Source organism: Lissotriton vulgaris, chromosome 9 (genome assembly GCF_964263255.1).
Source record: "Lissotriton vulgaris chromosome 9, aLisVul1.2, whole genome shotgun sequence".
Classification (NCBI taxonomy): domain Eukaryota; kingdom Metazoa; phylum Chordata; class Amphibia; order Caudata; family Salamandridae; genus Lissotriton; species Lissotriton vulgaris.
The window spans coordinates 1,060,133,053-1,060,145,382 of NC_141697.1; the positions used below are offsets into that span (position 1 = coordinate 1,060,133,053).

The 12,330-nt window shown below is 53.5% G+C and overlaps 1 protein-coding gene across 1 annotated transcript in view; it reads left to right on the plus strand.

The window, feature by feature from the left end:
- DNAH1 (dynein axonemal heavy chain 1) overlaps positions 1-12,330 on the plus strand; it is an 822,394-nt gene that overhangs the window by 143,161 nt on the left and 666,903 nt on the right. The window lies entirely within an intron of this gene.

Here is a 12,330-nt window from a genome sequence, read left to right on the forward strand (position 1 = left end):
TGGAAGTTTGTAAACATCCCTGCACCGTGTGGCAGGCATTTCACAGTACCTGCCACATGGTGCAGGGATTTTGAGGTGCCCTCCATGCCCAAATGCGGAGGTCCAAGGGGGAAGTGGGCCCGGATAGGGTCCACCAAAGCCAGTTTCCGACATTGATTGGCTGTCAGAAAGCGATATTGTAATCCAGACGACGGAGGCAAGCCTAGCTCCATTGTCATTGAAGGGATTACTATTCTGTAGTAGGGGATCCATGTGTATAGTCATAATCTAGTGAATAGTCCCGCCCATGTGCGTGGACCCCGGAGCAATCAAAAATAATCTCTTAAGGTGTCGAAAAATGCAGAACTGCACAGACACTTACGAGAAAATTAAAGACAGATAATGCAGCCTATAAAACCAGGCTACACTGTCCAGTACTTCAGCTAGAAATTCCACCAAAAATCCACAAACAGCAAAGTCTGTCCAGATTTCCCTTGCTTCAGCCGCAAACACCCTCTGGAATGATAGAGAGGAAGACATGGACAGACAAGCCCCATAGGCTGCCATTATGTGGCTCAAAACAGAATACTGTGCCCTTAAGAGAACTTTCCAGAACTTCACAGTATCCCAGAATGCACTGCAGGTCCCTTTTACTTTCAGTTCTTATTTCCGGCTTCTGCAAGCAGGACCCTGGAGCATTGAGCATTCCCTTTTCAAGGGTTTATTGGTGATTTTTCACTTTTGTTTCAAATGAGTGCTTTCTAAAGTACTTTGGTGCTTTTCTTCTTGGTTTTTGCACCCTTTTGATGTCAAATATGCCTGCATTATTTGACCAATGTCCGGAGTGCTACAGGAAGAAGGCCAAATCATATCCCCATGAGGTGTGTATCCTCTGCCTTCCCTCTTCCCATGTCCCAGAGGAGTGTGTGATTTGTCAGGGCTTCTCTGGCAGGACCCTGAAGGACAGAAAGAAGATCAGGCTTCAGGGCCTTGAGGAAAGAAGGCTGAAGGCGCAAGGTGGGTCTGGAGGGGCTTCCTCTGCCCGTGCTGAGGCCTCTGGGGGGCTCCCCAGGGGCAGGAAGACCAGCAAGCGTCCCCATTCTCCGTCTGGGTCGATTGCACCGACTACGGCGTCGAGAGGGATGACTACAGTCTGTTCCCCGTCGTCTGGGGCGAAGCGACGTCGACGCTCGACGTCGAAGGAATTGAACAGACCGCCATCACAGTCTCCTGTGACGATTTCGTCCTCGTCGAAGTCATCGTCGAGTGATCGACATCGAAAGGCCCGGCATCGGCGCTCGCCATCGAGGCGACACTGCCGTTCGCCATCGGCGAAAAGGAGATCCTCGTCGTTGAGGAGTAGATCGCCGTCGAGGCGCAGATCGTCGTCGAGGCGAAGGTCGCCATCGAGGCGCAGAAGGTCGCCGTCGAGGCACAGGAGGCCGCCGTCGAGGAGCAAGAGGTCGTCGTCGAGGCGGACGAGGCCGCCGTTGAGGCGAAGGCACTCGCCGTCGAAGGAGAGACGGTCGACGCCGAGGAAAAGACGCTCGACGTCGAGGGACCGACGCTCGCCGTCCGGTCGCCGTTCTTCGACGCGGAAGAGACGTGGAAGGAGGTCTGGCGCCATGGGAGGTTCGCCAATGTCCCAGGCTGGAAAAGAAGGCGGATCACCGTGCTCGGTGTACTCCGAGGTGTATACCCCGTCACAGAGGCCGGTTACACCCCTGCCACCATTGCCGAGGGGTCTCCCTCCGAGGGCCCCTACTCCTCCTCCTTTACCACCACTTCCGCAACCTTTACCTCGACCTCAGTTGCCAGAAAAGCCACCTCCGGTCCCTCCCGAGGTCGGTCTCACTGCCCAGACTTCCGACCCCTCCCAAGGGGACCCCTAAGCCCAAGGCCCCGGCAAAACCAAAGGCGCCCGCTCCGGTGGAACCGGCGGATCGACCGAAGCCAAGGAAGTCGCGATCACGCTCCGGACGAAGAGGGAGATCGAGGAGTCGACGTAGATCCTCCACCAGGTGAAGAAGTCACGATAGGAGGTGGGGATCTAGGTCCCGCACGGACTCCTCCAGGTCCAGGACCAGGACCTATTCACCGACCTTGTCGGAATCCCCAGGGACAAGGGTATCTCCGGTGGACGACATCAGCACGTTCCAGGATGTTCTCCTGAGGGGGGCTGCAAAATTGGGAATCACGGTGACGGCTCCAACACCCATGACGTCCGTGATATGTGAAACGCTTTGTAGGAGAGTAGGGTCTGCAATCCTATGATCACCCGGACTTTTTGCTTTTGTTTCACTGGTTTACGACTTTCTCGGGCTGTGGGCCTGCCAATCAGACCCACAGCCTAGCTGTTCTCTCGCTAAATTGCTGTGTGTACCTTAGGTGCATTACCCAATTGGAACTGGGCCACCCTGTCAGACCCTGTAACTCAAGGCATCGGTGTACCCAGGGCCTACCAGGGGCTGAAGCATGTATTATGCCACCCCTGGAGGGCCAACTAAATCTGACACAACTGGCTGCACGACAGCTGGGGCAACGTGGCGTACTCGCCCGTTGCTGTAGGTGTAGTATCCCTATACCTAACCTTAAAATGGACACCCGAGTTCCTCTCAGTCACTCCTATGGCAGGCCTTAACAATCCTGAAGGCAGAGTGCATGGAATCGTGTGAATTGGGCTCTGGCATGAGCCGAGCCCGGTTGCAGCTTGCGGAACCAAGACCCAATGGCTGTCCCATGATAACGCGTATCATATCGGTAACTTCGGTATCGCGTTATCAAGACATGTCGAGTAAGGTGTCATACGAATCGGGATGCTGCCCTCTCACCATTCCTGGTGACGAGGTTAGCATTCCGCCCCTCTAGAGGGACACAACATGTACGTAACTGTGAACCCCGGTTAAAGTTAACTGAAGCCTCAGCTCCACAAAATGGACGCTGCCACCACAGACACGAGTCTGACCTCCTGCTGCTGGGAGTCCTTCCAGCGAGGAGAGCTTGGACAAAGGGCTTCCTGTCAAGGGCGGTGTTCGCACCGTCCCAGACAGGGTTTGTGTATTCTGGGTAGGTAGGGCTTTGCAAGAAGGTGACTGCGGAGTGGCACCCCGGTGCTCACTACGCATCTGCCGGCTAGAACCAGTTCCAGGGGCGCGCAGCCCCTGACCTGGGGAAAGTCCAGCAGGGGGAGAGGGGTGTAACTACCCCCCTTCCTGGTCCCACCCTTAGGGCAGGACCTAGTCATGTATCCGCCCCTTTCTTTAGAATAAAGGCCGGAGCGGGGACCCTTCCAAATTAGATCATCTTTGAATCAAGAATACTTTCTACGAAAGGACTTCGAGACTCTTCTCAAGATTTCTCCCTTGTGGCTAAGGAGTAGTCACCCTGCACCAGCGGGCACCATCTAAGAACTCTGCGGTTTGCTGCACGTCCTTCCTCAAGGATCCGACGGACCAGCTCGACGAGAACCGGCTTCCCTGGCACCTCTGACCTCTACCCACGTCGTCAGCTCAGCTGAGATCTGTGGTTGCGACGAGACCTCGAGGGACCGGCCATCATCAAAACCTGCACGCTTTCTTAACCAGCACGACCATCGAAGCAATTCTCTGGTGAGTGCTCTGGGGTCCGAGAAGCCCCGACCCTGAGTAGCTCCAGCACCGAAGTGCAGTCTCCCAGCATCTCCACGATCTGCGTGGGGCCCTTCTGCTCGCTGCTCAGCACGTTGTCTGGTCACTAGCCGCTGGCTTGTGCCCTTCCTTGACGACATCCGACAACCAACACTGCTGGTCTGGTTGCTCCAGATCGGCCCTTGCTCCCTTTTTCGAGAGGAGCACCCCGGACCCTCCTGGTCCACTCAAGACGCCATCTTAGGCCCACCACGTGGCCCTGAGATCTGCCAAGGCTTGTTGCCCCAATCCTGGGCCCAGCGACGCCGACAGCATCAACCTTCGTGGGACAGCTCGCACCTCCATCCTGGTCGCCGACAACGCCTCCTGGTCCGTGAGACTGCAGAGCCTAGCGTCGCCCACTCACCTAGTCGAGGTGACGGCCATCCGGTGCCTTCCTGGTACCCTCTGACTACTGGCTAGTAGTACGAACTTGGTCCCCTCTGCTTTCAGGTATCATCGATCTCTGATCCAGGCTTGGATCTCTACGAACTATTCATCACTGGTCGCCGGCCAGCAACTCCTTTTCTTCCGGCTCCTGGCTCGTCAGCGAAGACCCCCGACGCCTGTAAGACTTGTGCAGCCGCAGCCCTCGTGGCTAGGTAACTTCGGCATTTCGGTGCCTGCATAGCCTCCTTACTCTAGGGTCCCGAGTCCCTCGCTTCCGACTTGCCTTATCGGGTCCGCCCGAGACCACTAAACTTTCCGTGCCCTCGGGCACTTGTTTTTAATTGTGCACTTGAAGTATTTTTCTAAGAGCTTTTGTTCTGTGCTAAGTACCCTGTCCTCATAAAGAGTCCAGGGCTGTTGTGATTCTTAATAAATATACTGTTTATTTTCATAACACTTGTGTGGTGTCCTTTCACTTGGTGTTCAAGGGGTATGTGATGGTATTACAGCTGGCTTAACACGCCCTCTAGAGTTTAGCCCGAAGACTGCTCGTATCCACGCTACTGGGATAGCTGGTCTAAGGTTGACTTACAACCAATCACCATAAGGGTCGTTTGGAACGATACATAGTGGTCGCTAGAATAGCGAACGCTGCATATCGGGCCAACTTCTCACATTGGTGAGCAGCGGTTGGGATTTGAGCTTGCTGTTGTTTTACCACGCGTATCCTAAGAATATCTTGTGAAAGATCGCATAAGTACTCCAGGTACATATAACTTAGCTTAGAATACTCTGAGTTCTACTGAACCAGCTGTTGTAGCTCCTCAAGGCTTAGCACACCTTGGCTACAACTCTTAGCAAGGGATCAGTAGGTAAACCCATAGTGTAGGTAGGTGCATCACTTACACCACACTAGAAGCAGCATGTCGGACAAAGGAGGAAACTCTGAGTCTCCCCTTGTGTCAGTCGACCTTCCACAGGTCACCTCCAGATATGCTGCACTTAGCTTCCACGAGATGCGACAGATCTGTACATCTCGGAAGTTAAAACAGGGTGCAAACCCTACCATTCCGTTTCTGATTGGTCTCTTGGAGACTTATGATGCTAGGAGGGCGGGTAACACCGACCCTTCTCATCCGGAAATGGAGATGCCTCCCCTCGAGGGAACCCGAGGTGACCCTGACCTTATCCATCTCTCCGCCGAGGGTGAAGAGGAGGACGAGGAGCCAGAGACATCTGGGGACGAGGCAGACAAAGGTCCAGTCATAGTTAGTCAGCTAACTCAGGACAACTTAAGCCGGCACGAGATTGGTACTAGGGGACCCCTGGGCCCTCTCTCGGGCCAGCTTAACATTGGGAACGGACGAGTTAGGTCTCTGTCGAGAGGCTCGAACAGATCCGCTCGAACCAATGGCTCTCGAGGTTCTGCTCGAAGAGGGATGACATCACCTCAGAGGATAATGTACGAAGCAAAGGAGAGGGAAGTCAATCTGCGGATCGAGAGGGAAGAACTTGCCCTAGCCAAAGAGAGACTCGCCTTTGCTCGAGAGCAAGAGTTAAGTGGGACAATTCCCACTGGTGGCAGCATTCCCCCACGGGAACCCAAGAGTTTAGACACTAAGCACCTGAATAAGATAGTGCCCCCCTTTAAGCAAGGGGACGACATCCACAAATGGATTACTGCTTTGGAGCGGGCCTGCACTGTACAGTGCATCCCCCAGAGTGAGTGGGCAGCTATCTTGTGGCTCTCCTTTGACGGTAAAGGTAGGGATAAGCTCCTCACTACTAGAGTCGAGGACGCTAACAATTACCAGATCCTGAAGAACACACTGATTGATGGGTTCGGCCTAACCACTGAGCAGTACAGGTTGCAGTTCAGGGATACCCAGAAAACTCAGTCTCAGGACTGGTCTGATTTCGTTGATTGTGCCACTATGGCTTTGGAGGGCTGGTTGCTGGGCAGTAAGGTTACTGATTACACAGGATTGTATAATTTGATCATGCAAGAACAGATTTTAAACAATTGTCAGAACCAGTTGTTGCATCAGCACCTTGTCGACTCGGATCTGACCTCTCCCCAAGAATTGGGAAAGAAGGCAGACAGATGGGTCAGAACAAGGGTTAAGCAAAACCAGGGCCAGAACCAGGGTGGTCAGAAGAAAGCAGCCCAGAAGGGTAAAGATTCGAAAGGGGAACAAACTGACCAGAAGTCTTCGACAGGTCCCCAACAACCCAAAGATGGGGGGGGGTCAGGCTTCCCAGAAAAAGAAGAATCAAGAAGGCCAATCGAAAAGGTGGTGCCAATACTGTAAAAGTAAAACTCACTGGTTTAGTGAGTGCACCAAGAAAGGAGGGAAGACTCCTGCTACTGCAGCCCCTAAGGCACCTGTGCCCCCTAGTACAGCCAGCAGTAGTAGTGCGCCTCCCAAGGGACTAGTTGGGTTAACCTTGGGTTCTGAGGGGTGTGACAGCTTAGCTGGTACGCTCACTCAGGCTGTCCTTGTCTGTACGGGGGATGTGGATATATCCCCTGATGTCAGTCCCAATACTTTGGGCAAATACCGACAGACGCCTTTAATAAATGGAAGAATGGCTCAGGCCTATAGGGACACTTGTGCCAGCGTCACCATGGTGACGCCTAACTTTGTGGACCCTGGACAGATCATCCCAGGTACAGATTTCCTGGTGACCAATGCCAGCAACGTCACTACCAGTCATAGTATGGCGATTGTTGCTTTCTCCTGGGGAGGGGTAAATGGTCAGAAAAAGGTTGTTGTTAGTTCAGACCTCCCAGTGGATTGTTTGTTGGGCAATGATTTGGAGTCATCACAATGGTCAGAAGTGGAGCAACGGACTCACATGGAGATGTTAGGCTTGCCAGCACACGTGTTTGCTGTGACCAGGTCACAGGTCAGACGATGCCCCACTGAACAGGTGCTGGATCCTGGACCAACGGACCAGGCACCTCCCAAGAAGAGGAGCAGTTGGGTTAAGGCTTCGCCTTCCCCCTTGCCCCAGGTCGAGGATCAAGTCTCAGAGGAGGCTGACCTCCAGGAATTGCGGGAAACTGAACCTAAAGAACTCAAACTTGATCAAGTTGAGTTTCTGGGCTCAGGGGGACCCACACGAGAGGACCTGGGGAAGGACCAGTTAGACTGCCCTTCTCTTGAACCCCTCAGACAGCAGGCTGCTGCTGAGGCTGCTGGGAACGCCACAGGTACCCACAAGGTATACTGGGAAGATGGACTCCTGTACACTGAGGCAAGAGACCCCAAGCCTGGCATGACCAGGAGGCTGGTCGTCCCCTTGTCTCAGCGTGGTTTCCTCCTTACCTTGGCCCACGAGATTCCCTTAGCAGGACACTTAGGCCAGACGAAAACGTGGGACAGGCTTGTCTCACACTTTCACTGGCCTCACATGAACGAAGATACCAAGGAGTTTTGCCGCTCCTGTGTCACTTGCCAAGCCAGTGGTAAGTCAGGTGGCACGACAAAGGCCCCCCTTATACCAATGCCTGTGGTGGGGGTGCCCTTTGAACGGGTGGGGATCGACATCGTCGGTCCCATGGAACCACCAACAGCATCAGGGCACAAGTTTATACTGGTGGTAGTGGATCATGCCACCAGGTATCCTGAAGCTATTCCCCTTAGGACCACTACAGCGCCTGTTGTGGCAAGAGCCCTAGTTGGAGTATTCTCCAGAGTGGGCTTCCCTAAGGAGGTCGTCTCTGACAGAGGTGCAAACTTTATGTCGAGCTACTTAACTGCTATGTGGAAGGAATGTGGTGTCAACTACAAGTTCACCACACCCTATCATTCACAATGCAATGGGCTTGTTGAGAGATTCAACAGGACCCTGAAAGGGATGATTCATGGACTACCTGAAATGCTTCGGCGTAGATGGGACGTCCTGATCCCCTGCCTTTTATTCGCTTACCGGGAAGTCCCACAGAAGGGGGTTGGCTACAGCCCTTTTGAACTTTTGTACGGGCATCCTGTAAGAGGACCCCTGTGTTTGGTGAAGGAAGGATGGGAGAGACCTCTCAAAAAGCCTGCAACCAACATAGTGGACTATGTGCTTGGCCTCCGCTCGCGGATGGCTGAATACATGGAGAAGGCATCCGAAAACCTTAAGGCCAGCCAAGAACTCCAAAAAGCTTGGCATGACCAAAAGGCTGTCTTGACTGTTTACCAGCCCGGACAGAAGGTGTGGGTTTTGGAGCCAGTGGCCCCAGCAGCACTCAAGGACAAATGGTCCGGGCCCTACACCATCCTGGAGAAAAAGGGAGAGGTTATGTTATGTTATGTTATGTTATTTATTTATTTATATAGCGCTCGGCTACTCAAAAAGAGTGTCCCGGCGCTTTATTGGAGAAAGGAAAAACTGCAACAGAATAACATAACACCAGACAAAAGAAAAACCGGAGTGCCAGACAAAACTCACAATAAACAGACTACTGAGTAAACAGCCAAGTTTTAAGGCTTTTTCTAAAAGCCAGCAGGCTAGTGGCTCCCCGCAGAGCAAGTGGCAACGAGTTCCACAGCTGTGGCGCCAGCAATCCAAAAGAGCGGCCTCCGAGGCGCGCTTTCTTTACACGTGGAACAACTGCCAAGTACAGGGATTCCGACCTCAGAGACCTGGTCGGTTGATAAAAGACCAGTCTCTTTTGGAGGTACGTAGCTCCCCCCTTGTGAAGAGCTTTATAGGCCAGAGTCAGAGCCTTAAAGGCGATCCGCTTGCGGATGGGAAGCCAGTGCAAAGTTTTCAACAGGCCCGAGGCACTGGAACGCCTATTCAGACCATAAATTGCCCTAGCAGCGGCATTCTGCACCACTTGAAGCCGCTGCAGCAAGTACTCTGGGAGGCCCAGGTAAAGAATGTTGGAATAATCCAACCTGGACCCAATCAGAGCCTGGACTGTCAATCTCCTGTGTTCCTCGGAAAGCAGGGGAAGAAACCTCCGCAGCATCCTAAGGATGCCGAAGCAAGTGCCCGACACCCCCAAGATCTGGGATTTCAAGGTTAGCCTATTATCCATCTTGACCCCCAGATTCTTGGCAACCTGGGAGGAACAAGACGGAGGGAACATATTCATTGGCCACCAGGCCTGCCAGTCTGGCTCTGTGTCACACCCAAAGAAAAGTACCTCGGACTTATCAGAATTGCACTTGAGGCTGTTCAGATGGAACCATTGAAAAACTTCCCCAAGGCAATCCCGAATACTCTCCCCATCAAAGTCACCTCCTCTCTTACAAGAGAAGAGGAGCTGGGTGTCATCCGCGTAGGATACGATCTGGGCGCCCCGCGACTCCACCAACGCCGCCAACGGGGTCATAATGATATTGAAGAGGGTCGGGCTCAAGATAGAGCCCTGTGGGACCCCGACTCCCAGAGGCGGCATCACGGCGGAATCCGGCGGAGCCCAGATCGTTTGCCGGCGGCCGGCTAGAAAGGAAGAAAACCAGTCGAACACCGTCCCCCGTAGGCCTATCTCAGAGAGTCTGGCGAGAAGACCATCATGGGGAACGGTGTCGAACGCCACCGACAAATCTAACATCACCAGCATGACTTTGCCCCCCGAGTCCAGAACCCCTTTAATGGTTTCTGAGACCTCAAGGAGCGCAGTCTCTGTGCTAAGATGGGGACGAAAGCCCGATTGGGTGGCATGCAGGATCTCGTTGGTTTCAAGAAAATTGGAAAGCACACCTTGAACGTGTTTTTCCAAAATCTTCGTGAGAGCCGGCAACAGAGAGATGGGCCTATAATTAACTGGGGCCTTCGGATCTAGGCCTGGCTTTTTGAGCAAGGGAATCACCATCGCCTGTTTCCAAGCTTGTGGGACCACTCCATTCGTCAGCGAAAGATTTAACAGCGGGTTGGCCAGTGGGTTAATCACCTCCGCAACTTTCGCTAGAAATTTAGCAGGGCATGGGTCAAGGGGTGAGCCCGATTTTAAATTGCCCATTAGAGCTAAGGAGTCAGTAGCAGAGATCGGTGGAAACACACTCAGCGTCACACCTGGCCCGGCCTGTGGCGATATGGTGATGTCAGGTTCAATCTGGACCGTGGACACTGGTGTCAGGAATGCCTCCCGAATGCATTGGATCTTGCTCGTAAAGAAATCAGCAAGGTCCGTAGCCCAGGTACCTAATGGCTTCTCGTCCGAGGTGTTAGACCATGGAGAAGTGAATTATCTCACAATGGAGAAAATCTCCTTGCAGGAGTTAGAAGCAGCTTCTATTCTCCTGGCTAGATATGCTTTTTTTTCCAGGCGAATGTCCCGGTGATAAGCCTTAACCACCGTTTTGTAGGTCTGCTTGGCAACAGTATCATATTGTGCCCGCCAGGCTCTTTCGGCTACCTTGCACTGCTGCCGCGTAGCCGACAGTGCAGCGGTGAACCAAGGCGCAGAGACCCGTTTCGGTGTCGGGCGAGATGTCAGTTCCGGGGCAAGATCATTTAGCCTGTCAAAAAGCCAGTCCTGCAGGGTCTGCAGATCCCTGTCCAGATCGCCGGAGAGGGGGCAAGGGTGGACCACTGCTGCCTGAGCCAGCATCTCTGGGGTTACTCGGTGATATGCCCTATGGACACGACCCTGTTGATGTGCCAGGATAGGCAATGGTTTGACTATGCCCTTGATCACAAATTTGGCAAGAAAATGGTCTGACCATAAGACGGGAGTAATCTCTATGTCCTCAAGAGGGGAGGATGAGAATATCTGGTCAAGAGTGTGCCCCTTCTCGTGCGTAGGCTCCTGTACATAAGGGATCAGCCCCAGCGGGGTCAGCGCCTCAGAAAGTTTAATGGCAGCAGGGTCGGACGGATCGTCCATCCGGAAGTTGAAGTCCCCTGCCACGATACAATGCTCAGCTTTCAGGGCCAGCCCCACCAGCACCGAATCCAGATCTTCAAAGAAAGTACCGGGTGCACCAGGTGGCCTATACACGAGCAGTCCCTTGAAGGACTGATGTGGCGATAGAGTAATAGAAAAGGCTAGGGTCTCCGAGCCTCGGATGTCCATTACTGGCAGAATCGCACACGGGGTGCCTTTCCTGACCAGCAGTGCCACTCCACCGCCCCTTCCCTTGGCTCTATCCTTCCTGAAGATGTTATAGTCAGGCGGGATTGCCATGGCGACATCAGGGTTAGAGGAATCGCCCCACCACGTCTCCGTGAGCATGAGACATAGTGGCTTCTCTATATCTAGGAGCTCAAAGATGTCTTGCACATGTTTACATGCTGACCTGGTGTTTAATAGCATGCAACCAAAGCCCACACTAAGAGTGTTATTGATCGACCGTGGAAAGAGCGAGCGGGTCGGGCGCCAGCCACAGCCCGGGCAGCAGGATTTCCCATGATGCCGTCCGGGAAAGACAGTGCGACAACCTGAGCCCTGAGGGTTGAAAGAACGAAGTTCAAGAGGGGAATAATGCAGAACAGGGGTCCCGGGGGGACACATCCCTGGTGGTAGAGTCCCACCCGCCGCTCCGCCCGCCTCCGGGACGCTGACGGGCGCAGACGGGCAGGACTCTGGCTTAACTCCGGCGAGAGTCCGGCGCTACCGCTGCGCGTCACCGCTGCGCGCAGGAGGCGAGCATTAAATAGGGCTCACCTGTGTTCCAAGTGAGCGCTAGAGCGCTCAAACAAGTGGCACACTCGCTACACAACACCCCCAAGATGGCGCCCAGCGCCAAACACGAAGGCAGAAAGAAAAGTGTGACAGATCCGCGAAAAGCGCGGTGGGGGGCCCAATTTAAGGTGCAAGTGAGAGGGCACACAAAGATTGCTTTTAAAAACGGGGGAAATGCAAATTAGAAGAACAAAAATACAAAAGCGGTATTTTTAAAATGACAGCAGCGCTGAGGATTACAAATCAGCAGCATAGCGCGCGTGCGTGCTACTACCTTCTCCAAGGCCGAGCTACTGCCTAGCTCGCCTTAAGTAGGGCTCACCTGTGTTCCAAGTGAGCGCTAGAGCGCTCAAACAAGTGGCACACTCGCTACACAACACCCCCAAGATGGCGCCCAGCGCCAAACACGAAGGCAGAAAGAAAAGTGTGACAGATCCGCGAAAAGCGCGGTGGGGGGCCCAATTTAAGGTGCAAGTGAGAGGGCACACAAAGATTGCTTTTAAAAACGGGGGAAATGCAAATTAGAAGAACAAAAATACAAAAGCGGTATTTTTAAAATGACAGCAGCGCTGAGGATTACAAATCAGCAGCATAGCGCGCGTGCGTGCTACTACCTTCTCCAAGGCCGAGCTACTGCCTAGCTCGCCTTAAGTAGGGCTCACCTGT